General features: G+C 45.5%; 1 protein-coding gene and 1 pseudogene across 3 annotated transcripts in view; one reads left to right on the forward strand and one right to left on the reverse strand.

Moving 5' to 3' along the window:
• The window catches only part of LOC126101139 (tau-tubulin kinase homolog Asator), a 690,846-nt gene that overhangs the window by 410,004 nt on the left and 253,451 nt on the right, over window positions 1–27,391 (reverse strand). The gene's annotated exons all lie outside the window — the stretch shown is intronic.
• LOC126102340 (5S ribosomal RNA) lies at window positions 11,994–12,110 on the forward strand (annotated as a pseudogene).

A 27,391-nucleotide genomic window follows, 5' to 3' on the forward strand; every position in this document is an offset into this window, starting at 1 on the left:
TTCTAAAACTGCTCAATTTGTTCTTATTCATGGTCCTACTTTGTTTTGTGGGGCTAGGTTTAATTTTTCTTTAATGAAAGTATCTTCTTCCTCTAGTTTGGGTAACGGATGCCTGAGTGTAGCTTTCGTTGCCTGTAACAATGCAGGTAGAGCAGGTTTGGAGTCTTTTGAAAGTAGAGAAATTTTATGTTATCGTACTATACCTGTTTCTGAGGCGACGCGTAAAGCGTTGTGTCGTAATCAAGGGTTCACGAGTGGGCCTTCGGCTCCGGAAGCCAACATCGATGATGTTAAGTTGAACAGTTCGCACGCTGACACTTGTTGATGGCCCAGCACTGAAATCTGCAGCAATTTGCGGAAGTGTTGCACATTTGTTTTTTATACAACATAGTTGTATGGAGATAAACAGCGATTAATTTACTTATAATCAATTATTCAAAATGACAGTCACAAACGCATTATTTCTTTTGCCGCCAACCGGTTTCAACCCGCGATGGGGTCATCTTCAGGGCAATTTACACCATTTGGTCGTTCGCTGGAGTCGTCACCCTGCCTGTGCACGGCTGGTGACTATCAATGGACTGTCAGGGTGACGACTCCAGCGAACGACCAAATGGTGTAAATTGCCCTGAAGATGACCCCATCGCGGGTTGAAACCGGTTGGCGGCAAAAGAAATAATGCGATTGTGACTGTCATTTTGAATAATTGATTGTACATTTGTCACGTTGAACGATTCTCTTCAGTCGTCGTTGGATCCGTTCTTGCAGTATCTTTTTCCGGTCGTAGCGATGTCGGAGATTTGATGTTTTACCGGATTCTTGATATTCACGGTATACTCGGGAAATGCTTGTACGGGAAAACCCACCGTCGCTTCCTCGGAGGTCCTGCGTCCCATCGCTCGTGCCCCGTCTATAACACCACGTTCAAACGCAGTTAATCGATAACTTGCCGTTGTAGCAGCAGTAACCAATGTAAGAACTGCACCGGACACTAAAACAGTAATATCACAAATTGAGTCCGACTTGACGCAAAACACCATGTTATTTGTTTATTTCTTTATTATTCCAAACTAGTTTCGGCGACAAATATCACCATCATCAGTGGGGTTCTTAATCTAAAACATGGAGAAAATGGTATGGTTGTACAAACACAGTACAACATTATTACATTTTTACAAATCGTCTTTTGAAATATAGTTTTATATTGATAGTTTTATACTACCTTATTTATTGTATGCTACAGCATGTTTTAAGCTATTATTGGTGCTGTTTGTGAGATATTTTCTGTGCACTTTTTATTTTGCCGTCTTTTTAATTAATCATCTGCAACCATGTGAGCGGCTGTTAGTAAACAAATACTCAGCGTGAATAATAGCTTAAAACATGCTGTAGCATACAATAAATAAGGTAGTATAAAAGTATCAATATAAAACTATATTTCAAAAGACGATTTGTAAAAATGTAATAATGTTTTACTGTGTTTGTACAACCATACCATTTTCTCCATGTTTTAGATTAAGAACCCCTGATGATGGTGATATTTGTCGCCGAAACTAGTTTGGGATAATAAAGAAATAAACAAATAACAGGGTGTTTTGCATCAAGGCTGTGATATTACTGTTTTTCTATGCAAACACGGACCAAATGGAAGAGTTCCAAGATAATATTATTACACCGGGCACTTTTTGTCTGATATAGGCGTTGCCGACCGCAGCGCCGTATTCTGCCTGTTTACATATGTATTTGAATACGCATGTCTATACCAGTTTCTCTGGTGCTTCAGTATAGAGGTTAGGCGCCGCACGATAAGATGTAAATGTCCGCTTTCCCCCCACGCTGCTCGAGAATGCTACGATAGAGAAATAGTGGGAAAGTGGTGCCGCGGACCCTCCGAGTGGGAGCCTCGCACAGGACGTGCAGACGCAGACGCAGACGTCCTGCGAGCTGCTGTGGCCGGCCACCCACGTGGCCGCGTGGCCCGGCGTGGTGGCGTCGGGTGGGCGACGGCCGCCGCCCACCGCCGCCCCCCGGCTGTGGACCGCGCTGGCCCGGAGGCTGCCTGAGGCGCGCAGTGTGGCGTGGGGAGCTCTGGCAAACGTGTTACGGACTTCAGCACAAATAGGAGCCCGTAATCTTCTCTATAGGAATCGTCATGACTTTCGGAAACAACCGTCGTGCGAGACGCAGCTCGTTCTGTTCGTCCACGAGACCCAGAAGGCGATAGATACCGGCACCCAGGCAGGTGTCGCGTTCCTTGGCTTCCGGAAGGCTTTCGAGATAGTTCCGCACTGCCTAAAGAACAAAATACTAGCGTAGGTAATATCAGACCAACTGTGTGACTGCATTGGAGAACAACACTTTCACAGTATACACAGAGGCACAAATGATTGAAGCGATTTCACAGCTCTTCAATAACTTTTATTATTTGAGATATTTTCACAATGATTTGCACACACATATAAAAACTCAAAAAGTTTTTTTAGGCATTCACCAACGTTCGATATGTGCCCCTTTAGTGATTCGGCAGACATCAAGCCGATAATCAAGTTCCTCCCACACTCGGCGCAGCATGTCCCCATCAATGAGTTCGAAAGCATCGTTGATGCGAGCTCGCAGTTCTGGCACGTTTCTTGGTAGAGGAGGTTTAAACACTGAATCTTTCACATAACCCTACAGAAAGAAATCGCATGGGATTAAGTCGGGAGAGCGTGGAGGCCATGACATGAATTGCTGATCATGATCTCCACCACTACCGATCCATCGGTTTTCCAATCTCCTGTTTAAGAAATACCGAACATCATGATGGAAGTGCGGTGGGCCACCATCCTGTTGAAAGATGAAGTCGGCGCTGTCGGTCTCCAGTTGTGGCATGAGCCAATTTTCCGCGGGCTACGCGTGAAACTTGTCCGCACGCGTTCAACCGTTTCTTCACTCACTGCAGGCCGACCCGTTGATTTCCCCTTACAGAGGCATCCAGAAGCTTTAAACTGCGCATACCATCGCCGAATGGAGTTAGCAGTTGGTGGATCTTTGTTGAACTTCGTCCTGAAGTGTCGTTGCACTGTTATGACTGACTGATGTGAGTGCATTTCAAGCACGACATACACTTTCTCGGCTCCTATCGCCATTTTGTCTCACTGTGCTCTCGAGCTCTCTGACGGCAGAAACCTGAAGTGCGGCTTCAGCCGAACAAAACTTTATGAGTTTTTCTACGTATCTGTAGTGTGTCGTGACCATATGTCAATGAATGGAGCTACAGTGAATTTATGAAATCGCTTCAATCATTTGTAATAGCCCTGTACGTACAAGGTATTAGGGTTGAGTACTAAAAGAAATCAGCTAAATTTCGATTACGAGATAAGTCACACAAAACTGAAGGCTCTAAATTCAACTAAATACTTAGGCATTAGAATTACAAATAACCTAAATTGGAACGATCACATAGATAATACTGTGGGTAGAGCAAACCAAAGACCGCGATTCACTGGCAGAACAGAAGGTGCAACAGGTCTACTAAAGAGACTGCTTACACCACGCTTGTCCGCCCTATTCTGGAGTATTGCTGTGCGGTGTGGAATCCGCATCAGGTGGGACTGACGGATGACATAGAAAAAGTACAAAGAAATGCAGCTCGTTTTGTATTATCGCGAAGTTGGGGAGATAGTGCCACAGACATGATACGTGAATTGGAGTCACAGTCATAAAAAAAAAGGCGTTTTTCGTTGCGACGGGATCTTTTCATCAAATTTCAATCACCAGTTTTCTCCTCCGATTGCGAAAACATTACGTTGGCACCTTCATACATAGGGAGAAATGATCATCACGATAAAATAAGACAAATCAGGGCTCGCACAGAGAAATTTAAGTGCTCGTTTTTCCCACGTGCCGTTCGAGAGTAGAACGGTAGAGAGACAGCTTGAAGGTGGTTCACTGAACCCTCCGCCGGGCACTTTATTGTGAATAGCAGAGTAATCACGTAGATGTAGAATATGTACATATATGAGGGTTTTTTCTCTGTGCCTAAGAGTCTTCCCTCAAACACGTCGCATGATTTGAAGGGCTTATTTCAATAGTGGTACAAGTCCATTTTTGTTCATTCTGAGATACAGAGTCCTAAAGTTAAATGAGCGCTGAAAAATCTGTAGTTCAGATACCAGTTGTTTCTCAGAATGAACAAAAATGGACTTGTAACACTATTGAAATAAGCCCTTATTTACTACCTGATGTTTTCTGCAGAATCGTAACTACACCACTAGTTGACTACGCTTGTCAGTGTAGACTTGTCGTTTTGCTTCCATTTCAACACCTGACGTGCTGCTCAGGGGAAAATAAGGTATTTGGAGGTACTAACCAACCTAAAAGTATACTACTCCTAATAGCTATAATTATTAGTCTACGAATGAAGTAAATACCGATGTGATGTCGGTCAGTACCGTCCTGTCACATACGTCGCAAATTACGTCAGGCTTTTCGCGGATGAGGCTGAAAGTCGCAGTGCTGCATAACTGCAGCAAAGCGCTGCAAGACTTGTGCAGGACCGACGCTTGGTGCAACTAATAGGAACTGGCAGCTGATTCCCAACCAAACATGTGGTGCCACCGCCAGACACCACACTTGCTAGGTGGTAGCTTTAAATCGGCCGCGGTCCATTAGTACATGTCGGACCCGCGTGTCGCCACTGTCAGTAATCGGAGACCGAGCGCCACCACACGGCAGGTCTAGAGAGACGTACTAGGACTCGTCCCCAGTTGTACAACGACTTTTCTAGCGACTACATTGACGAAGCCTTTCTCTCATTTGCCGAGAGACAGTTAGAATAGCCTTCAGCTAAGTCCATGGCTACGACCTAGCAAGGCGCCATTAACCATATCTGAGAGTCTCACTTGTATCATCAAGAATACTGTATACAAATGATGGATTAAAAGTTAAGTATCACATCAGCTACGTACTTTTCTTTATAGCATTCATAACGTATCCTGTTCCAGACTTCACGCCAGTCGGCGTGAGTTGACGCGTGCCCTTTCGGTAACCTCACCTTGTGTCTAGCCTGTCTTGTCTAGACACAACAAAACAGATACGAGTATAGGAAACCCGTGCGTAGCATGATTACAGGACAGCTGAATAATCACAGGAATAAGTTACTTACATAAAATGTATAGGAGTAGGCATACGGAGCGATTTGAAGAGCAGCGGCCATATAAAATTAATCGTGAGCAAGGCACAACCAGACTGACGTTCATTGGGAGAATCCTCAAGGCATAAGTTCCGAAAGCGTACATTCCTAGAACAGTCAACAAACATTTTGCTTCCTTCCACGTGTATCTCACGAAAGGACGAAGAAGCGAGAATCAGAGAGATTCGGGCCCACACTGAGGCGTACCAGCTGAGTCGTTCTCCCCGCGAACCACTGGAGACTGGGGCGAGAATAGGTGGAAGTACCCTTCACCACACACCACAACGAGGATTGCTGGCTACAGATGTACATGTGGATGTAGGCGTTACACTCCGTCGCCGAATACTGTGCACCAGTCTGGCTGAACAGTGCTCACTCCAAACCGAAAGACGTCAAATTGCATGTGGCAATTGAGATATTTACTGCTTGTATTTACTCTACGACACTGTACTGGCTTCTAACACTCAATAGGCAGGAAGCACACATAAACAAATACAAGAAGTGCTGTTTGAGGCTTTTCCGGCGCTGCATCTGCTTGATAGGTTCCCGGGAATTACGCCGGATAACACTGTAAAAACCGCACAATATTTCAGCGAGACAACTGCCCACCATCTTCAGGTGCTACTGTCGTGTCGCTGAGAAGCCGTGTGTTTGTCCAGAACGGTTGCTCCGAGAAGCAGATCCGGAATGCATTTCGACCAGCACGCTCCAAACCTCAAAAATAGCCTGAAGAAGCACAGAACACTACGGGGTTGTTTTTTCTACCGTATATCGGTGGCGTGTCTTTTAAGGTGGGCAGAATTTTCAAGAAATACCGGATTAAATGTGTTTTCCGGCCCCAGCAGTAGTGCAATCAATGCTGGGCTCTGTTAAAGAGAACCTCGGCCTGAGGAGACCAGGAATATATAAAATCCCGTACCACTGTGGGAAGTCATATTGGCCAGACGTGTCGTACGGTTAAAGACAGGTGCGACGAACATAAACGTCACAGCAGGTTGGGTCCACCAGAGAAATCTGCGGTTGCTGAACACTGCCTTGACACCGGACACGGCATGAACTATGAAGAAACCAAGATCCTCTCGTATGCTTCCACATACTGGCGAATACGTATAAGCAGTGACCTAATAAACAGAGACACGGGGTTTCACCTGAACAAAGCCTGGGAGCCCGCCTTGGCGGCACTAAGGAATCGTCAGCCGCAGATTAGCAACTGCACCGAGTCAACGCAGATGGGAAGCCTTAGCGCAGGTGCTTAAATCGCGCGCCAACACGTCGCGCGCGCGAACGGGGTCCGTCGCTCCCGGCAGCATTTTCCCCCCGCCGCGGGGCGCTTCCGCAGACCGCGACCCGTTTCTCCAGCAGAGGGCTCTGGTATTCGACGCCGTATACGATTGGTCTCCGATGACGTTATGCCCCCGCTGGAGCCTGCGCTGTTCTAGAAAGCCAACGTATAAATTGGCGAGCTTCTCAGCGACACGATTAAGTGTGTTTTTAATACTGTGGCCAACTTTTAACCTGTGCATGCGCATTCAGTGTCTTCTCTGTGTTTTAAGAATCGCCTACTGTGTTTTTTTTTAACTTTCTGGTGACTTTTTTAACTGTCCCCCCATGAACGTCTACATGTCAGTGTATTTTTACGTCCATTTTCTCCCCTTACTCTGTTCCCCTTTTTTATGTCCTTATGTATGTATCATTTTATTTTTGTTTTAGTTGTCGTGTCACTCGGCTGAAGAGCGGCGGATTGTGCCGCTGACAGCCCTCCCCTGCCCATATGGGGCAGGGGAATGAAATCACAATAAAGAAAAAAAGCGACACGACAGTAGCACCTCAAGATGGCGCGCGATTGTCTCGCTGAAATATTGTGCGGTTTTTACAATATTATTCGGTGTAATTCCCGGGAACCTATCAAGCAAATACAACAAATTCACGAACACTTCCGAACTGCCCAACCACCAGGAGATATCCCATACTCGTCTCTTGCTCAATAGCTCGTTGGTGATCGCTACAGTCTCAGTGCCAGATGGTTGAAATTATGGAACGAAAACATCCCTGGTATCTGCGTGGGCGGAAGTGGAACTTTCGTAACCGAGGCATCCAAACATCCTCGTGAAGAGGTCGTGTAACTGGCGGGCGGACAGGGTTCAGCGCGCCCGCCCTGTTTACACGCTGCGAGAAACTGCAAGTAGGCCATTGCGGGCACGCTCTGGCGAGCGCCCAGAGCCCGTTGCTTGTGTTGGATGCGGTCTGTGTACGCGGGCACTAAACAGCCGACAATGTCTACGTGCGCCTTGTGCGCTGACAGCAGCTGTTGGCGAAATCGTGATCCTCGGGACTAATTTACAAACTTCCAACGCGGAAAAGCAATCCGACTGAGTCTGTGCTGCTCGAGCCACGGATACAGGGGTTCACGCAGAAGCAACACTCTCCTTACTTTCTCTTGTTTTCAGCGGTTGAACATTTTAACTGGTACAAACACTTCTTGATGTCGTGGCGACGCTGCTTTCCACGCTAATATCCCCTTTCCAAGTCTATTCATCTCCGCAAGGCTCCTACATCCATTTGAGCCTGCTTGCTCTATTCCATCCTTGTTCACTCTCTACAATTTTTACCGCCCTCCCCCATTCCACACACACCCATAACCAAACTGTTGCTTTACGTCTCAGTATGCGTCCATCAATCAACCCTTCTTTTAATCAAGTTGTGCCACAGACTTCATTTCTTCCCAATTCGATTAAGCACTTCCTCGTCAGTTACCCGATCTGCCCATCGAATCTTCGGCATGAGTCTGTAGGTACACATTTCAAAAGCTTCTATTCTTTTCTTGTCTGAACTGCTTATCATCCATGTTTTGCTTCCATACAACACTACACGCCATTTAAATACCTTCAGTAACAACTTGCTTACATTTAAATGTATATGAGATGTTAATAAAATTCTCTTCTGTCACAAAGGCTTGCCTCGCTATTGTCAGTCTGCATTTCATATCCCTCAACCTCGTCCATCATCAGTTATTTCCCTACGCAAATGATAAAACTCATCTACAGATTTTATTGCCATATTTCTTATTCCACTTTCCTCAGCATCGGCTGATTTAATTCGGCTACGTTTCATTACCCTTGTTCGATCTTTGTTGGTGCCCATCTCATTACCTCGTTTCAAGACACTATCCATTACGAGCGGTCTAAGGCGCTGCAGTCATCGACTGTGCGGCTGGTCCCGGCGGAGGTTAGAGTCCTCCCTCGGGCATCGTGTGTGTGTTTGTCCTTAGGATAATTTAGGTTAAGTAGTGTGTAAGCTGAGGGACTGATTACCTTAGCAGTTAAGTCCCATAAGATTTCACACACATTTGAACATTTTTTTTTGTACACTATCCATTCCGTTGATGTGTTCTTCCAAGTCTTCTGCTACCTCTGACAGAGTTGCAGCGTCACCAGCAAACTTCATAGTTTTTATATCTTCTCCCTTAACTTTAATTCACTTTTCCGAAGTTCCCCTTAATTCCTTCACAGCTCGCTCAGTGTACACATGATACGCTACAACCTTGTCTCACTTCGTTCTCTTATGTTCTTCGACTCATAACTGTGGGAAAGGGGTGGGAGGGGGGGGATGTGTGAGGCAGCTTGCACAGGTCACAGCTTTTAACGTCTGTGCCTCCCCCTAAACTACTCCCCAATATGACATACCGTCTTACCCACATTTAACGTGCCACAGATGTAGAGCCCACGCCCGGGTTGCCGGGTTCGATTCCCGGCGGGGTCAGGGATTTTCTCTGTCTCGTGATGGCTGGGTGTTGTGTGCTGTCCTTAGGTTAGTTAGGTTTGAGTAGTTCTAAGTTCTAGGGGACTGATGACCATAGATGTAAAGTCCCATAGTGCTCAGAGCCATTTGAACCATTTTGAACAGATGTAGAGGACATTAATACCAGTAACAATAAATACTAATCTTTTAATATAATGATAATAATTCAACAGTCTGGAACCGCGCTACCGCTACGGCCGCAGGCTCGAATCCTGTTAGGTTTAAGTAGTTCTAAGTTCTAGCGGACTAATGACCTCAGAAGTTAAGTCCCATAGTGCTCAGAGCCATTTGAATACATCCAAGAAATAACGGAACAGAAATGGTTCAAGTGGTATACTTTGAGATAACGAGGTTGGCACTGTAGAACAGTTAGTGGCGGCCCCATCAGACCAATCAGAGGACAGATGACTTAAAAAAATTCGTAAGGCTGTGGCATTAATATTTTAATGATTAATAAAACGCGTTTCCTATAGTCTTGAGTATCATGTTTCAATAATTTGAGCTTCGTTTCCTTCATCCTCCCCCCCCCCCCTTCTACGAAACTAAATATTTACGCCTCCCCGCTCCCGTCACGCCAATTCCTTGGACCAGTTCCTGCGTAATCTCTTAGATATAATTACAGGATATTAAAAAGTGTGCTCTAGTGATCTCGTCAACTGACAAAATTTCCAGCCAAACCAGACTAGCAATGTAATTTGCATTCCAAGTGACTTCTTTCTTAAGACAAGGCGATTGTACTATATGTACAGCTCATAAATCTGTGGGTTGGTTCTAATCACCTGAAGATAGCAAAGTAAACTTTATAAACAAAGTGGAAATACGTATTTGTGAATAATAAATAGTTTTAGTAATTTGAAGACTTGTGAGTGCATTGTTATTGTTATTTATTACGCATTTTTCGCTTTGTATGGGCTACTCAGCAAACAGCCAGCATGTGGTTGACTTATTCAGTCATTACTATAGGTCCTGAAAAATATAAATTCAATAATTTGTTTCCATTAGTTAACCGGTGTGTGGAGGGAAGCTGTTGTCTTGCGTAGGTTGGTTCAAATGGCTCTGAGCACTATGCGACTTAACTTCTGAGGTCATCAGTCGCCTAGAACTTAGAACTAATTAAACCTAACTAACCTAAGGACAACACACACATCCATGCCTGAGGCAGGATTCGAACCTACGGTCCAGACTGTAGCGCCTAGAACCGCACGGCCAGTCCGGCCGGCTGCCTAGGCTGTTTCCATTTTTTAAATAGCTTCCAGGTAGTTTCTCCCATCCCGCGGTCTTCAAGGTATCTGTGTTACTTGCTTCGTTGTGATAAACGGTAATCGTGTCTCATATTACATTCGACACATCTGCGTGGAGGAAGTAACATCTGATGTGGTGTCTTTAGTAAAGGTTTCTCACGATCCCTGTGGTTAGATGTGCAATTATCACAAACGTGAATCTCATATACAAAGAAGAGTAAAATTGGACCGTTGTGCGTGTTTTTGTGTCAGCTTACAACAATTTAAAATACGTTAGTCTGAAGCTTCAAGTAAAAATGTAAATGACATGATCAACGTCTTAAAAAATGGTTCAAATGGCTCTGAGCACTATGGGACTTAACATCTGTGGTCATCAGTCCCCTAGAACTTAGAACTACTTAAACCTAACTAACCTAAGGACATCACACACATCCATGTCCGAGGCAGGATTCGAACCTGCGACCGTAGCAGTCACGCGGTTCCGAACTGAGCGCCTAGAACCGCTAGACCACTGCGGCCGGCCAACGTCCTAAATTGAAATGGACTGAAGTAGCCTGAAAACATCCAAGGTGGCGAAATTAGCTAATAGCTGAAGCATGAAATAAAGTGTTTATCTGAAAAGTAAAAACAGAATACGCAGGAAAATTCGCAGCGACCGTGAAGCCACGAGTACACGAAACTGTCGTGAGTGAAGCGCGTTTGGGTAAGCGGGTTGTGAGACCCACGACACCATCCTCCCCCATAGCCACCCTCCCTCTGGATCCGTGTCTTTCTCCTGCTAAACTTTTACTTCCTTCGTGGAAACTTTCGCAGCCCTTCTTCTCTAATTATTACCGAATCTCTTTTTTTCTGGAAGGAAATGCCTTCATCATCTATTATAACTGACTATTGCACTCCCATACTTGACAATTTCACAGCCACACTCAGTCGAATCCAGGGCTGGCTCCTTTCCCGCTGTTGTCAAATATCGCTAACGACCAGATCGTCGACGTGACGTTTCTCGCTTTCGTTCCCAGTGGACGGGGCGCTCTTTTTACGGCAGTGGCCTTTCTGGGGTGCATGACTGGACAGGACACCCGCAGTAACGAGCGAGGCCGCCTCGTCGTCTGCAGCGCCTCCCACTGGAACCACGTGGGCGCTGGAGCGCAGCAGCTGCTGCCACCTGGCGGCCGAGGGCGGCACTACGCAGTCGACGGCGGCCCCGCGCTCCGAAGATTGCTGCGTCTTACTGTTGTCTCGCTTGTTGACACATCGGCCAAACGATTTCGTAGACGGTTTTATTTGACACTGTTGCTGTCATTCGCTAGGGGGAAATACCGAGAGGGAAACAGACCAAGAAGTAGAGCAAAGCCTGTCAGCAGTCTGTCGTTAACTCTATTCTGAGAGCAATTTGTTAAATGCTCCACTGATCTTTTTCAGGACCTATAGTAATGACTGAATAAGTCAACCACATGCTGGCCGTTTGTTGATCAGAGCATACAAAGCGAAAAATGCGTTGTAAATAATAACAACAAAGCACTCACAAGTCTACAAATTACTAAAAGTATTTATTATTCACAAATATGTATTTCCACTTTGTTTAAAAAGTTTACTTTGCTATCTTTGGATGATTAGAACTAACCTACAGATTTATGAGCTGTACATATAGTACAATCGCATTGTATTAAGAAAAAAGTCACATTGAATGCAAATTACATTTCTAGTCTGGTTTGGCTGGAAATTTTGTCAGTTGACGAGATCACTAGAGCACACTTTTTAATATCCTGTAATTATATCTAAGAGGCAACAGCCTTGCCTCAGTGGATACACCGGTTCCCGTGAGATCACCGAAGTTAAGCGCTGTCGGGCGTGGGCGGTACTTGGATGGGTGACCATTCAGCCGCCATGCGCTGTTGCCATTTTTCGGGGTGCACTCAGCCTCGTGATGCCAATTGAGAAGCTACTCGACCGAATAGTAGCGGCTCCGGTCAAAGAAAACCATCATAACGCCCGGGAGAGCGGTGTGCTGACCACACGCCCCTCCTATCCACATCCTCAACTGAGGATGATACGGCTGCCGGATGGTCCCTAGGGGCCAAATGTTCAAATGTGTGTGAAATCTTATGGGACTTGACAGCTAAGGTCATCAGTCCCTAAGCTTACACACTACTTAACCTAAATTATCCTAAGGACAAACACACACACCCATGCCCGAGGGAGGACTCGAACCTCCGCCGGGACTAGCCGCACGATCCATGACTGCAGCGCCTCAGACCGCTCGGCTAATGCCGCGGGGCCCGAGGGGCCACTTGCGGCCTGAAGACGGAGTGGTGGATATCTAAGAGCTTACGCACGAACTGGGCCAAGGACTTGGCGTGACGGGAGCAGGGAGGCGTAAATATTTAGTTTCGTAGAAGGGGGGGGATGAAGGGAAAGAAGCTCAATTTATTGAAACATGATACTCAAAACTATAGGAAACGCGTTTTATTAATCATTAAAATATTAATGCCACAGCCTAACGAATTTTTTAAAGTCATCTGTCTTCTGGTTCGTCTGATGGGGCCGCCACTAGCTGTTCTACAGTGCCTACCTCGTTGTCTCAAAGTATACCACTTGAACCATTTCTGCTCAATTATTTCTTGGATGTATTCAAATCTGTATCTACAGCTTTTACCCGGTACAGCTCCCACTAGTATCATGGAAAATAGGTACCTACTGCCAGCACAACACGTTTAATTTTCAGAATATACGAGTGTAAATACCCAGAAGGGTTTTATTGAATGAGAGAGTACAGTTTGCAAAGGATTCATTTGTTATCCACATCTTTTCTGCTAGGCGGGAGACGTTCAGAATCACGAGAATACTTCCTCTATTCACATTTTTAGTAGTTTTTCACACTAGCTTGTAACACGACAAAAAACATCACGAACTGAGGGTACAGCGCTACTGAACTAGAAGTCTTGAGTGCGAAGACCGGTATGGCATTTTCAGCAACAAGGTGAACACTGGTGGAGGCGAAATAGTTTCGAAATGCCGCCACAAGTGGCCCTGGAACAAAGGACATTGTGGAGGAATGGCTTAGCCACAGCATGGGAAATTGAAGGTACTGGTGCAATAATCATATCAATAATCTTTAGGTACATTCGAACAAAACGCAAAAAACTGTCCAGATCTTGGAAAACTTCATTAATCCGTCTTGTCTTTTCCCATACTATATTTAGGCCACTAACACACCACAACAGCTTTTTACACAACAAAACAAAGATTTATTGTGAGCTTTATTTTTAAAATTGGACTTGTATTGCTCTTGCACCAAACAACTTTGTTTTTCGAATACGATATGAAATAAACATAAGAAGTAACTAAAGAGACATAACCTACTGGTTGGTTGGCTTGGGGGAGAGGACCAAACAGTGAGGTCATCGGTTACATGGGATTATGGAAGGCTGGGGAAGGAAGCCGACCGGAGGAACCGCACCGGCATTTGCCTGAAGCTATTTATGGAAATGACTGAAAACCTAAATCAGGATGGCCGGACGCGGGTTTGAACCGCCGTCCTCCCAAATGCGAGTCCAGTGTGGTAACCACTGCGCCACTTGGCTCGCACCTACTGGTATTGGGACTGTACAGGTTACTGAATGTTATGACGAGTCCCAGAATTAAAAAGAAAAGTCTATCCTAATAAACCCGATGGGTGTGGTAGCGTAATAAGAAGTGGGTGTAGTATTCGCACAGCTCTGTCACGGATCAACTTATTACAAAATTCCGTGCCTGAGACTGGCATAAAATTCGTGGCAAGCTTCGTGACATCTTCGGATTTCTCAAACCTGTGTGGCAGGGGCACTTTATAAAAATTTTCGTCCGGAAAAATGAGAGTAGCTGAGGCTTTGTGAATGATGAAATCATAATTAATAAGCTGTTATAACGATGCACTACTGCGAAATACGTTCTAGTATTCAGTGGAGCATTCAAAGAGCCTGTCTTTTGCTTCATTTTCATCACCCTTAATGTCATATGTGAACAGTTTTTTAAGTGGGACGAGAAGACTGGAAAAAGATCTTGTGTAAAATCAACCACAGCGAACTTCTTGGATGTATTTCACATACCAGAGTCTGACTACTGTTTGGTAGAATGACTGGGCACGTCCTCGTTATGATTGGTTCTTGCCCCAAACATCCGTCGTAGAAAGGACCATTTCCTACGTTATTCTGAATTGGTCCCTTGGAGAGGTTTCTTCTTACACCATACGATGGACGAGTTTTCGAACTATGCAATGGTAGCAACATTTTCTATTTTCGGCCGAAAGCGGACAAAACTGGTTATTGCACCAATGCCTTCAATTGTTTCCAGAAAGAATTTTCAATCCGCAGCGGTGCGTGCGCAGATTTAACACTTCCTGGTGAGGTTTCCGGACGCACCTGCAAATAAGCGCGCCGCCACTTACCCCTCCGCGTTTCCTACAGCCGCCACCGCGGCATGGCGGCGCTGCCTGCCACGGACGATTACGCCGCTGCCAATGAGATGCAAGCATCCCCTCTCCGGAGCTCCAGAGGCGGGTGTACTTAAGTACGAACATCCATGCATCCCATTTTGTGTGTCTGGTACTTGAATAACATTTACAGACTCTCACAGTGGCCAGGTTTGGAAAGTAGGAGACGAGGTACTGGCAGAAGTAAAGATGTGAGGACAGGCCGTGAGTCGTGCTTGGGTAGCTCAGTCTGTGGAATACGTCCGGTAGCTTAGTCGGTGGAATACGTCCAACGAAAGTCTAAGGCCCTAGGTTCAAGTCCCAGTCCGGCATACATATTAAATCTGCCAGGAACTCACTAATCAGTGCACATTCCAAAGCGGAATGAACTGATATTAGCTCTGGAAATACACTCCTGGAAATGGAAAAAAGAACACATTGACACCGGTGTGTCAGACCCACCATACTTGCTCCGGACACTGCGAGAGGGCTGTACAAGCAATGATCACACGCACGGCACAGCGGACACACCAGGAACCGCGGTGTTGGCCGTCGAATGGCGCTAGCTGCGCAGCATTTGTGCACCGCCGCCATCAGTGTCAGCCAGTTTGCCGTGGCATACGGAGCTCCATCGCAGTCTTTAACCATGGTAGCATGCCGCGACTGCGTGGACGTGAACCGTATGTGCAGTTGACGGACTTTGAGCGAGGGCGTATAGTGGGCATGCGGGAGGCCGGGTGGACGTACCGCCGAATTGCTCAACACGTGGGGCGTGAGGTCTCCACAGTACAGCGATGTTGTCGCCAGTGGTCGGCGGAAGGTGCACGTGCCCGTCGACCTGGGACCGGACCGCAGCGACGCACGGATGCACGCCAAGACCGTAGGATCCTACGCAGTGCCGTAGGGGACCGCACCGCCACTTCCCAGCAAATTAGGGACACTGTTGCTCCTGGGGTATCGGCGAGGACCATTCGCAACCGTCTCCATGAAGCTGGGCTACGGTCCCGCACACCGTTAGGCCGTCTTCCGCTCACGCCCCAACATCGTGCAGCCCGCCTCCAGTGGTGTCGCGACAGGCGTGAATGGAGGGACGAATGGAGACGTGTCGTCTTCAGCGATGAGAGTCGCTTCTGCCTTGGTGCCAATGATGGTCGTATGCGTGTTTGGCGCCGTGCAGGTGAGCGCCACAATCAGGACTGCATACGACCGAGGCACACAGGGCCAACACCCGGCATCATGGTGTGGGGAGCGATCTCCTACACTGGCCGTACACCACTGGTGATCGTCGAGGGGACACTGAATAGTGCACGGTACATCCAAACCGTCATCGAACCCATCGTTCTACCATTCCTAGACCGGCAAGGGAACTTGCTGTTCCAACAGGACAATGCACGTCCGCATGTATCCCGTGCCACCCAACGTGCTCTAGAAGGTGTAAGTCAACTACCCTGGCCAGCAAGATCTCCGGATCTGTCCCCCATTGAGCACGTTTGGGACTGGATGAAGCGTCGTCTCACGCGGTCTGCACGTCCAGCACGAACGCTGGTCCAACTGAGGCGCCAGGTGGAAATGGCATGGCAAGCCGTTCCACAGGACTACATCCAGCATCTCTACGATCGTCTCCATGGGAGAATAGCAGCCTGCATTGCTGCGAAAGGTGGATATACACTGTACTAGTGCCGACATTGTGCATGCTCTGTTGCCTGTGTCTATGTGCCTGTGGTTCTGTCAGTGTGATCATGTGATGTATCTGACCCCAGGAATGTGTCAATAAAGTTTCCCCTTCCTGGGACAATGAATTCACGGTGTTCTTATTTCAATTTCCAGGAGCGTACGTGACAAATTTTCGTTACCGCAGGAAGTTTGTTTGGCTGTAAGTAACACTTCCGTATTCGCTTTGTATCCATTATCTTTCTTCAGCACGTAATCAGTGAAAGTGGAGTATGACTTGGGTAACCTCTAGCTGCGTTTGTTTTCAGTCAAGCTGCTATAGCCAACGTAGACTTTGTTACATTCACTGCAAGTTAGTTTACATACACTGCTATTACTCAGCAAATGTTTTTACCCTTGCTGTTGAATAAGATGTGAGCTGTCGTGTCTCTTACATAAAATGAAGTTTCATAGTTGCAAGATTTGAGAGTTTTGACTAATTTTTTTGCATGACTTCCCTATACAAAAGATAGCACACCAGCTCTTAGTTATAACAGTTAGTGCAGAGGAGCAGTAAAGGTAGGACAAGATCTTTCTTGTTTGTTTCTGTGCAGACTGTTGCCATATGTGAGACGATGGAGTACCTACTTTTGATAGACTCGTCGCTGCTTACCCCGCTCTGTGTTATGAGCGCTCACCTTGGCCACGTGCCGAGGCTGCAGCAAATTGGGATCCGACTGTTCAGAAGTCCTGTTCATGTTATACTGCATAAAATTAAAGCGTGACATGAAAATGTTCTGCAGGACGGAGCACTGGATTTTCTTTCGCTCTCGGAGCGCTTTTTACTGTCTATCGCTGCTTTTATAGCGTCGGCTCGTGAAGGAATTTTATAGACGCATCATTCACTCATGTAAGAGGCAAGGAATCCGATGAAAAGGCAGCTAAGGTATAGGACAGTTATAAGTGTGGAAATTTCCATTGCTTTTTAAATGAAGAATAGGAAGAAAAAGAAAGTCGATGCTACTCTAATTATTTAGGAACCATTTCTTACTCGAAACTTCCTGGCAAATTAAAACTGTGTGCCAGACCGAGACTCGAACTCGGGAAATTTTCCTTTCGGGGACAAGTGCTCTACCAACTGAGCTATCCAACCACGACTCGCGACCTCTCCTCACACTTTCACAGTTTCAGATCAGCGCACACTCCGCTGCAGAGTGAAAATTTCATTCTGGAAACATCGTCCAGGCCGTGGCTAAGCCAAGCCTCCGCAATATCTTTTCTTCCAGTACTGCTACTCTTGCAAGTTTCGCAGGAGAGCTTCTGTTAAGTTTGGAAGGTAGGAGACGAGGTACTGGAGGAAGTAAAATTGGGAGGAGGGGTCGTGAGTGGTGCTTGGATAGCTCAGTTGGTAGGTCACTTACCCACGAAAGGAAAATTTCCCGAGTTCGAGTCTCGGTCTGGCACACAGTTTTAATTTGCCAGTAAGTTTCACATCAGCGCACGCTCCGCTGCTGAGTGAAATTTTCATTCTGGTATTTCTTATTCATTTTACACAAAAAAACTGTCGAGAAATTAAAGTTCTATATCAGTACTTTTCTAGAAGCACTATCACGTGAATCCAACACTGAAATTTAACTGAGTTTAGTTTTGCACTTGCAGACCAGATGCTGCCATTTGTCTTATAGTTTTAACATTTATCTACTTGGGAACAGCCTGTAATGTTGGTCGGCTCTTTTTTTTAAATGTAGTTCGACTAACCCGCTTTGTTACAAGGTATTACTAGGAAACAAGGGGCTGTATTTTTAAGATATTTTGAACACCTGGCGCACGATGACTCCTCAGACACTGATGTAGCCAAGATAGTTTCTGTACTATTGTCTATGGAAGAGACTTCGACGCTGCCAGCGTAGTGGACACTCATTGGTGAGAGTAGTCCTACATTAAACGTGCAGCGCAGCAACTATCCAAGTCAGCATGTCGTTGAACATCTCTGCTGTTTCTCAAGTAAAGGTCCTAGCGACAATTATTCCAATGCAAATAACTGGACACCATTTGCATTAAATGGCTCATAGTTTTTTGTTTTATATGAGCGAATAAGTATTCCGAATATTGCGTTTTGTTCAAAAATGTATATATAGTCGGCAGGATGAGTCAAATTCTCTGTTCTTGTAAGAGGCCTTCCAGATGCAAATAGATCACTGTTCCCAAGACGCGGCGTCTCCCAAACTGGATCATATAGAGCTCTCTAAAAATTGCTATGGAAGGAAATGTGATCTTACGAAGACGTAGGAGGAAACAGAAAGAAAGAATTTAGGAATCCGAGTCCCGAGTAAAAGTTGGCGGACATCATGGCGACCCGGATAAAAACTTTTGCGGGCGATGCAGTGGCGCCGCAGGCGGCCAGTTTGTGAAGCTGGGGCCTGGGGCTCCCAGGGACGCCGCCGCTTCCTCTGCAGATCCCAGACTCGGCATCTGGGGTGTGGAAACAGGGCAGGCTGCGGCAGCTGGTGCTCCACACCATGCATCTGTTTCAGTACTCCGGTGCGAGCTCTCGTACAATCGTAAAAACAACAGGCTTAATAATTTTGCATGAATTTAGTCGGCTGAATTTAGAGTGGACACCTGATGTGAATTATCTCTCAAACACTGCGCTCCCTCGCGTCAAATACCCAGCGGTGCTCGGCTGACGTTTAGTTAATTAGTCAGTTGGTTGGTCTCATGTCCCATAGATGACCTGAACGATTCTTTTATCGAAACGATGTGGAACGAGTCAGTTGACAGCTTATGTTTACACGGTTATCCTCAATGAACACGCTACTATTTAGTCCTACGCAGGCAACTATTCTCAAAAACAATTTTTTTCAGCTTACCGTTTTTTAAATACAATACTGGCCATTAAAAATGGTTCAAATGGCTCTGAGCACTATGGGACTTAACTTCTAAGGTCATCAGTCACTTAGAACTTAGAACTACTTAAACCTAACTAACCTAAGGACATCAGACACATCCATGCCCGAGGCACGATTCGAACCTGCGACCGTAGCCGTCGCGCGGTTCCAGACTGTAGCGCCTAGAACCGCTCGGCCACTCCGGCCGGCTGGTCATTAAAATTGCTACACTACGAAGATGACGTGCTACAGATGAGAAATTTAACCGACAGCAAGAAGATGGTATGATTAGCTTTTCATTCACACAAGGTTGGCGCCGGTGCACATATGAGGAAAGTTTCCAACCGATTTCTCATACACAAACAGCAGTTGACCGGCGTTGCCTGGTGAAACGTTGTCGTGATGCCTCGTGTAAGGAGAAGAAATGCGTACCATCACGTTTCCGACTTTGATAAAGGTCGGATTGTAGCCTATCACGATTGCGGTTTATCCTATCCCGACATTGCTGCTCGCGTTGGTCGAGATCCAATGACTGCTAACAGAATATGAAATCGGTGGGTTCAGGAGGGTAATACGGAACGCCGTGCTGGATCCCAACGGCCTCGTATCACTAGCAGTCGAGATGACGGGCATCTTATCCGCATGGCTGTAACGGATCGTGCAGCCGCGTCTCGGTCCCTGAGTCAACAGATGGGGACGTTTGCAAGACAACAATCATCTGCACGAACAGTTCAACGACGTTTGCAGCAGCATGGACTATCAGCTCGGAGACCAAGGCTGCGGTTACCCTTGACGCTGCATCACAGACAGGAGCGTCTGCGATGGTGTACTCAGCGACGAATCTACGTGCACGAATTGCAAAACGTCATTTTTTCTTATGAATCCAGGTTCCGTTTACAGCATCATGATGGCCGCATTCGTGTTTGGCGACATCGCGGTGAACACACATTGGAAGCGTGTATTTATCGCCATACTGGCGTATCACATGGCGTGATGGTATGGGGTGCCATCGGTTACACGTCTCGGTCACCTCTTGTTCGCATTGACGGCACTTTGAACAGTGGACGTTACATTTCAGATGTGTTACGACCCGTGGCTCTACTCTTGATTCGATCCCTGCGAAACCCTACATTTCATCAGGATAACGCACGACCGCATGTTGCAGGTCCTGTAAGGGCCTTTCTGGATCAGAAAATGGTCGACTACTGCCCTGGCCAGCACATTCTCCAGATCTCTCACCAATTGAATACGTCTGGTCAATGGTGGTCGTGCAACTGGCTCGTCACAATACGCCAGTCACTACTCTTGATGAACTGTGGTATCGTGTTGAAGCTGCATGGGCAGCTGTACCTGTACGCGCCATCCAAGCTCTGTTTGACTCAATGCCCAGGCGTATCAAGGCAGTTGTTCTGGGTACTGATTTCTCAGGATCTATGCACACAAACCGAGCGGGTTGGCGCAGTGGTTAGACACTGGACTCGCATTCGGGAGGACGACGGTTCAATCCCGCGTCCGGCCATCCTGATTTAGGTTTTGCGTGATTTCCCTAAATCATTCCAGGCAAATTCCGGGATGGTTCCTCTGAAAGGGCACGGCCGACTTCCTTCCCAATCCTTCCCTAATCCGATGAGACCGATGACCACGCTGTCTGGTCTCCTTCCCCAAACCAACCAACCAACCAACCTATGCACCCAAATTGTGTGAAAATGTAATCACATGTCAGTTCTAGTATAATATATTTGTCCAATGAATACGCGTTTATCATCTGTATTTCTTCTTGGTGTAGCAATTTTAATGGCCAGTAGTGTAGAAACTTATCCATGGTATAGCAGGCGTTATCTAGGAGAAATGATCTGAGGTTCTATTTAAAATTTTCCTTGCTATCTGTCAGCATTTTATGTTACTGGGTAAATGATCGAAGCAGTAGCCGTCAAAACCGCCACGCCGTAACTGTTTTTGCTTCCTGTCACGATATGCGGATTGTTGAGGTCTCAGAGCTGGAGAAGGTCATTTCCGGATAACACTATTCGTTAAGCAGATAATGTGTGAAACGTACGAGTGTATTTAGACCTATAGCGTTCGACAGCTAGCTTAGTGACTCTCGACGTCATAGTAATGAGTACTGTGTTACGAAGAGGTATGTAGCTTCATTTTACGAAGCTAGGCGCAAATAAATCAGCCATTAACCTCACTTCAGATTTCATTTTAAGGTTCATTGTTTTCAAAATGTTGATGTAACTAAATGTAGGTAAAATTTATTTGGTTGTTACATTCCTTTTGCTCCCTTTACCTCTGCCTAACAACAATGTCTGCTTATTGTTGCAATATGATATTCTCGAAACTGATATACTTATTTTTGCTTGGAAGTGAATCACAATTTTTATTGGAATGTACGAGGGCGCGCTGAAAAGTAAAGTCTCCGAATTTTCTTGTGGAAACTCTTGAAGATTTTTAAATAAACATCTTTTGTCAGCATGTCTATATATAAATTTCCCAACGTGGTCACCCAGCAGACGAATACCTTTCTTCCAACGAGAGACCAGTTCGTTGATACCCTGACTGTAACATGTTTGATTTTGTTGAGCGGGCGCTGTCAAACTGAAGTCCTAGAAGGTGTTCTTAATGTTTCTGAGACTGGATCACGGCAGCCGATTTCTCAAGTACCAACATAGTCACATTACACGTACAACTCAGAGCCCCCTGGCGACAGAGAGTTCCAACTTGCTTTAGTCTCCTGCGTAGTGTGCACGACGTGTGATACCTCAACAGATACTGAGAACAGAACAAAAAATTCCGAGGCGTTACTTTTCAGCACGCCCACGTGTTTGTTCATATTGTTTTGTGAAATCCAAAAAGGTTTTTCTAAATATACTTGCGGGTTACGTCTTAAAATTTCCCCTGGTATGACCTGCACCACACGTTCAGTCAACGGGTCTACAGATCCTAACCAAACGTGACCATGTATAGAATACTGCATTTGCTGCTGATGAAGTTACACCACGTGCTTGGACAGTCTTTGTTACGGAATATCACGGTCACTTAGTTTAGTGCAATACTTCTAAAGTAACTGTAAATACAGTAGTTTAAAGGAAGGTCTATCCTGGAGGTGATACGAAGTTCCGATTCCATCGGATTCATATTAGTCTATTATGATGGAGAAATGGAGGATAAAATACACTCGTACTTTTCATGTTTCTAGGCTCGTCAAGGAGATTTATTGTAATATTGTTATAACTACGTTGAGCGTCGCCAGGGTATTTTCCTCACTACCTGCCTCTGTAACCGAGGTCACTGACGCTAGCTATCCCTTGCAGTGGTGCTCGACTCGGGGTACCCAGTTCGAAAGTCTTCGGCCAGGGGTCTCGTCGACTGGAGTAGAATTGTGCTCAGAGATAAGCCTCGTTTCCAAAGGAGCCCCGATGACCAGTGAAGATGTGTTTGGAGACGATCCAGACAGCGGTGGGTTACCCACCCACCACCCGCCGTACGGTCCGACGTCCAGGAGTGCTGGTCTGGAGGCCATAGGCATACCAAGCGATATTGCCCTGCTCAGTTTGTGAATAAATCAATTTGTGAATAAATCATCCAGTTTTTCGTAACTGTACTCATTTTCTTGTCTGTACATGCGCATCACATCTACCAATTTCTGTCCCATTCGCACCATTCCTTCGTGATGCATAGCTTTTTTATCTTGGAGTGTGTTCAAGGAGTGAAGCCCTCCATATAACGTACTATTCCGTGGCACCTGAGAAACATTTTCAGTTTAATAAACGTTACGACGCAATGCAGGGCTTATTCAAAAACAAAGCACAACCATCGAAGGATTCAGACATGGTGTAGTTCACACGCATTATTTCAGCAGTGGTGTTTCGATTTGCGTTCATTTCACATGAAAATTGTTTTAGTTCATCCACAGAGTGCACACTTCACAGATTACTCAATATTAGTCACTGTCTTTATGTAGCTCATTTGACAGAGCGCGCAAGTTGATTTTAATGTTTCATCCATGTCTTTGATGATGTTAACCTTACAACCAATTTTCAGGGCGCTGCCTGTTCGACTAATTTTGCCTTTTCCGACAGACACTATATGATCAAAAGCATAGGACATCTATTTGTGGACCTTAATATGGAGTGTGTCCACTCTTCTCCTTCATGACGGATTGAATTCTGTCGGGGACACTTTCGATCAATTGCCTGAACGTGCGTGTGGAGGAATGGTAGCCCGTTCTTCTCCGAGCGACAAAACGAGAGAAGCTAGTTACGTCGTAGCGCGTTCCAGAAGTGTTCCATTGAGTTCAGGTTGTGACTTTGGATAGGCCAGTCGACTTCAGGGAAGTTACTGTACTCTAAGCATCGCCTCAGGGACGCTGCTTTTTGACTTGGTGCATTTTCCTGCTGATACAGCCAACTGCCGTCTCCGAACTGTTCGTTTAGTGTATGCAGTGCAAAGTGCTGTAAAACATATTCATATTGTTCTGCGTCTGACATTCTGACGTGCAATAAAGGGAGCACACACCATAACGACGCAAAACATACCCACATCGTAACATGACTTCCTTCATATTTCACTGTTGGCACTACACGTCAAGGAAGGCAACGTTCTCAGGGCGCTCGACAAACTAAAGCCCTTCCATCCGATTTACACGGGGTACAGCACGATCCATCACTGCAGATCGTTTGCATCCAGTCTCCAGTGGCGTAACATTTTCCACCACGTCAATTGTCGCTTAATATTGACTACAGAAATGTGTCACTTGTGAGGGGTTGCTCGGCCACTGTACCCGTGCCAGCGTAAGCTTAAGCTGTCGCCAGCACACCGGTCGGCAATGTTGAAACGCGAAGATCGATTAGCAGGCGCCGGATCAAGCGCGCCTATCACGAGAGGGGCCAGAGACACACCTGCAAGCAACACGCCGCCAACGCCCTCTCGGCAGCATGTATTTAGACCACCGCCGCTGACTTTAGGGCCTCACTCACTCATGCAGTTTGGCGTCTGTCAGTTTACTTGCAGAGTTGGTTTAGTTCATCACAGGCTACGATAGTACATAGCGACCAGATTAGTGACCGTAGTGGGATTAGGTTTCCTCAATCAGAATTGTACTGTACCATCTGTGAGAAACTAGTTTGTAATAGCAAGATTACTGATGGACATTATTTCAGTCTGCAAGAGGACTATTACTGAGGAGCTTGTACCACAACACATGGACTTTATTCAAATTGAGTAAATGTTTCCATTATATGTAAATAAAGAACCGTATTAATCCACGTGCGCATTTGTCTTGTGGAAAGAGGATGCCAGCCATCCATAACAACGCCCTCTCCCTTGCTTCCTTGCGGTACAAGTTTCCACAGTACCAGTTTCATTTTAAAGTCGCTATGCACAGTCAGCGTCCTAGCTGGACTGCTGGTAAAGTTTTGTAACTGACAAATGATCCATTCCGCTAACATCACGCGGCATTTTACGAGCAGTCTCCACAATGCTCGACAATCAGTGAGTGCGGTCTGATTGGTGTGGGGTTGGCTGCAGTTGTTCCTTCGCGTTTCGCCTTCACGATCACCTCACCAGCAGTCGACTTGGGGGCATTAGAACAGTTGACATTGTAACAACAACAACGCTGTACTATTGTACATATAAGTAAATTTTTTTTCTTCTGATTTTTCGATAAATTAGTGTAATCGGTGTTCTGATTTCATTTCTTTTTTGATTCATGTCATTATGTTAAGGAAACTGTAAACAAATTTCGATGTGAATATTAATGTTTATGTCAAAGTTCAAGCAATATTGTAATAGAATTGAAGTGTAACAAATGTTGAGACTGTTGTAAGATGTTAAAGTTGTAATTGTGCGTCTGGTCCATACGTAGGCAATGTATTAGGATATGTAGAATGCAAAACCTCGGGTGAGTACCCTGTCTGTAGGGGAGCGGTAAAAGGTGGATGGCAGGCGAGCGCGGGAAAATGCACACGGGCGCTGCACGGCATAACGGGCTCAGCAGTTGTAGTCGGAGTTGGGCATTGGTCTGAGCAACACGTTCTGCCGTTCCTACGCCCATACAGCATGGCAAAATTCCATAGGCACTAAATGGAAAAGTATTGCGACGCTAAGAAGAAGTAAAGTGCCTATACATCAAGAGCCATTGCTGTGGTTGTATGTGTGCTCTGTGCCTCGCCATCTCGCCGCCCGCCAACCGCCGCATCGATACGAACAGGTTGAAACTTTTAGTACTGTATTCGTGTGGACCAGTGTTACTTTTGTTCCATACTGTTCAATAACAATTTTACCAGAACTGTCCTATCATTTAATTATCCTCACAACTAACCTAGACAGGGTCCTTTCCACATGTTGTGCAATCCGAGTGTCCCGAAATGAAAAATCAAAGTTTGTGTTAATAATAATTACCTGCAGACCTAACTATGTTAGAATGGTGCTTAAAGAACTGTTTTGTTAATGAATCAATAGATAAATAACGAAGGTCTGACAAAGTTGGAAGATAATTTTGATATTAATTTAGTAATGAAGTTTAATTATTTCGAGACAGATATAATGGTATTTAAATGAGCAGGAAATAAGATAAAAAGAGTAGTAACTCATATATTGGAAATCTTGAGAACATAATGATTTCAGTAATCAAATTTTTTAATACAGTGACCATAACAGTTTCAGGGCCCCTCCCCCTCTTTTTTATTCATTTGAATTCTGAAGTGTTCTAAACTGATTTGACCAGCAAAGTTAAAGTCAATACAAAAGCCAAAATTTATCAGTGTTTTATCTTTATTAAAACTGACATTTTGTTTGTGGCTCGAAATTACTATTTCTAGGGTAACCTATGCCCGATTTTAATCAGATCAATAGACAGTACGAAGTTTTGTAGTAAACATGATAGTGTGCTGTTGTGTATTTATAGTTTATCCATATCAGTACAGAAAGTAAAATTATCAGTTCAGTAGATTTTCTGGTTCTAAAATTTACCATATTATGCAGTGTTACTACGTGTTGTTTTGCATGAACGTACATCAACTTGTTCAGGGAAGAAACTCAGTTAATGCCTAATTAGGCTGGCGACCGTATTATTAACAAATTGGTAGCATCTTCTGTGTTGTTTCTTGTCCGTCCTGACGTGTAGTTGCATTTCGGACTTGCTTGACGTATCATTGTTATTACAGAGTGGGTGTAAGTCTGATTTGCCTCCATTCAGGTACATGCGGTCAATATCTATACGAAAATCCTTTCTCATAAGGGGAAGCCCGTCAACTTACCGTAGTACAGGCTTTAAGGAGTATCGTGTCCACCCGAGCGCCCAGCGTTACAACATATCCCGTTACTCAGGTGACATCCACTGACTAGTCCACGTTCTAGGTCATGGAGTTGCCACCTATCCTGCTGTTCCTGCTTCTCTCCTGACGACACAGCACTCCCCCACCTTTTTTACAGGTGGGTCCACGTCTCGTGAAATCTACTGACGAATTCCGCACTACATGTTGGTACCGCGATGCTCTGATCAGACAGTGTACAATACCATCGACGATCATCAAAAGTTTTGATTTCTGCTCTAGAACTCTCTATCGGTGTCCAGATTTCTCCTCGGATTCGTCTACTTCTTGTTCTTCAGACTAAATGACGAGGGAGATGAGCCACAATCCTGTCGGAAACAGTTTTTGATACTGCTGAGCAACAGTCATCCAATATTTTAAAGACTCATACCGGGAGTAGACAACATTCCATTAGAACTACTGACAGCCTTGGGAGAGGCAGTCCTGACAAAACTCTGGTGAGCAAGATGTATGAGACAGGCGAAATACCCTCAGACTTCAAGAAGAATATAATAATTCCAATCCCAAAGAAAGCAGGTGCTGACAGATGTGAAAATTACCGAACTTTTAGTTTAATAAGTCACAGCTGCAAAATACTAACGCGAATTCTTTACAGACGAATGGGAAGACTGATAGAAGCCGACCTCGGGGAAGATCAGTTTGGATTCCGTAGAAATGCTGGAACACGTGAGGCAATACTGACCCTAAGCTTAAGGAAAGGCAAACCTACGTTTCTAGCATTTGTAGAGTTAGAGAAAGCTTTTGGCAATGCTAAGTGGAATACTCACTTTCAAATTCTGAAGGTGGCAGGGGTAAAATACAGGGAGTGAAATGCTATTTACAATTTGTACAGAAACCAGATGGCAGTTATAAGAGTCGAG

This window comes from Schistocerca cancellata, chromosome 9, assembly GCF_023864275.1.
Source record: "Schistocerca cancellata isolate TAMUIC-IGC-003103 chromosome 9, iqSchCanc2.1, whole genome shotgun sequence".
Classification (NCBI taxonomy): Eukaryota; Metazoa; Arthropoda; class Insecta; order Orthoptera; family Acrididae; genus Schistocerca; species Schistocerca cancellata.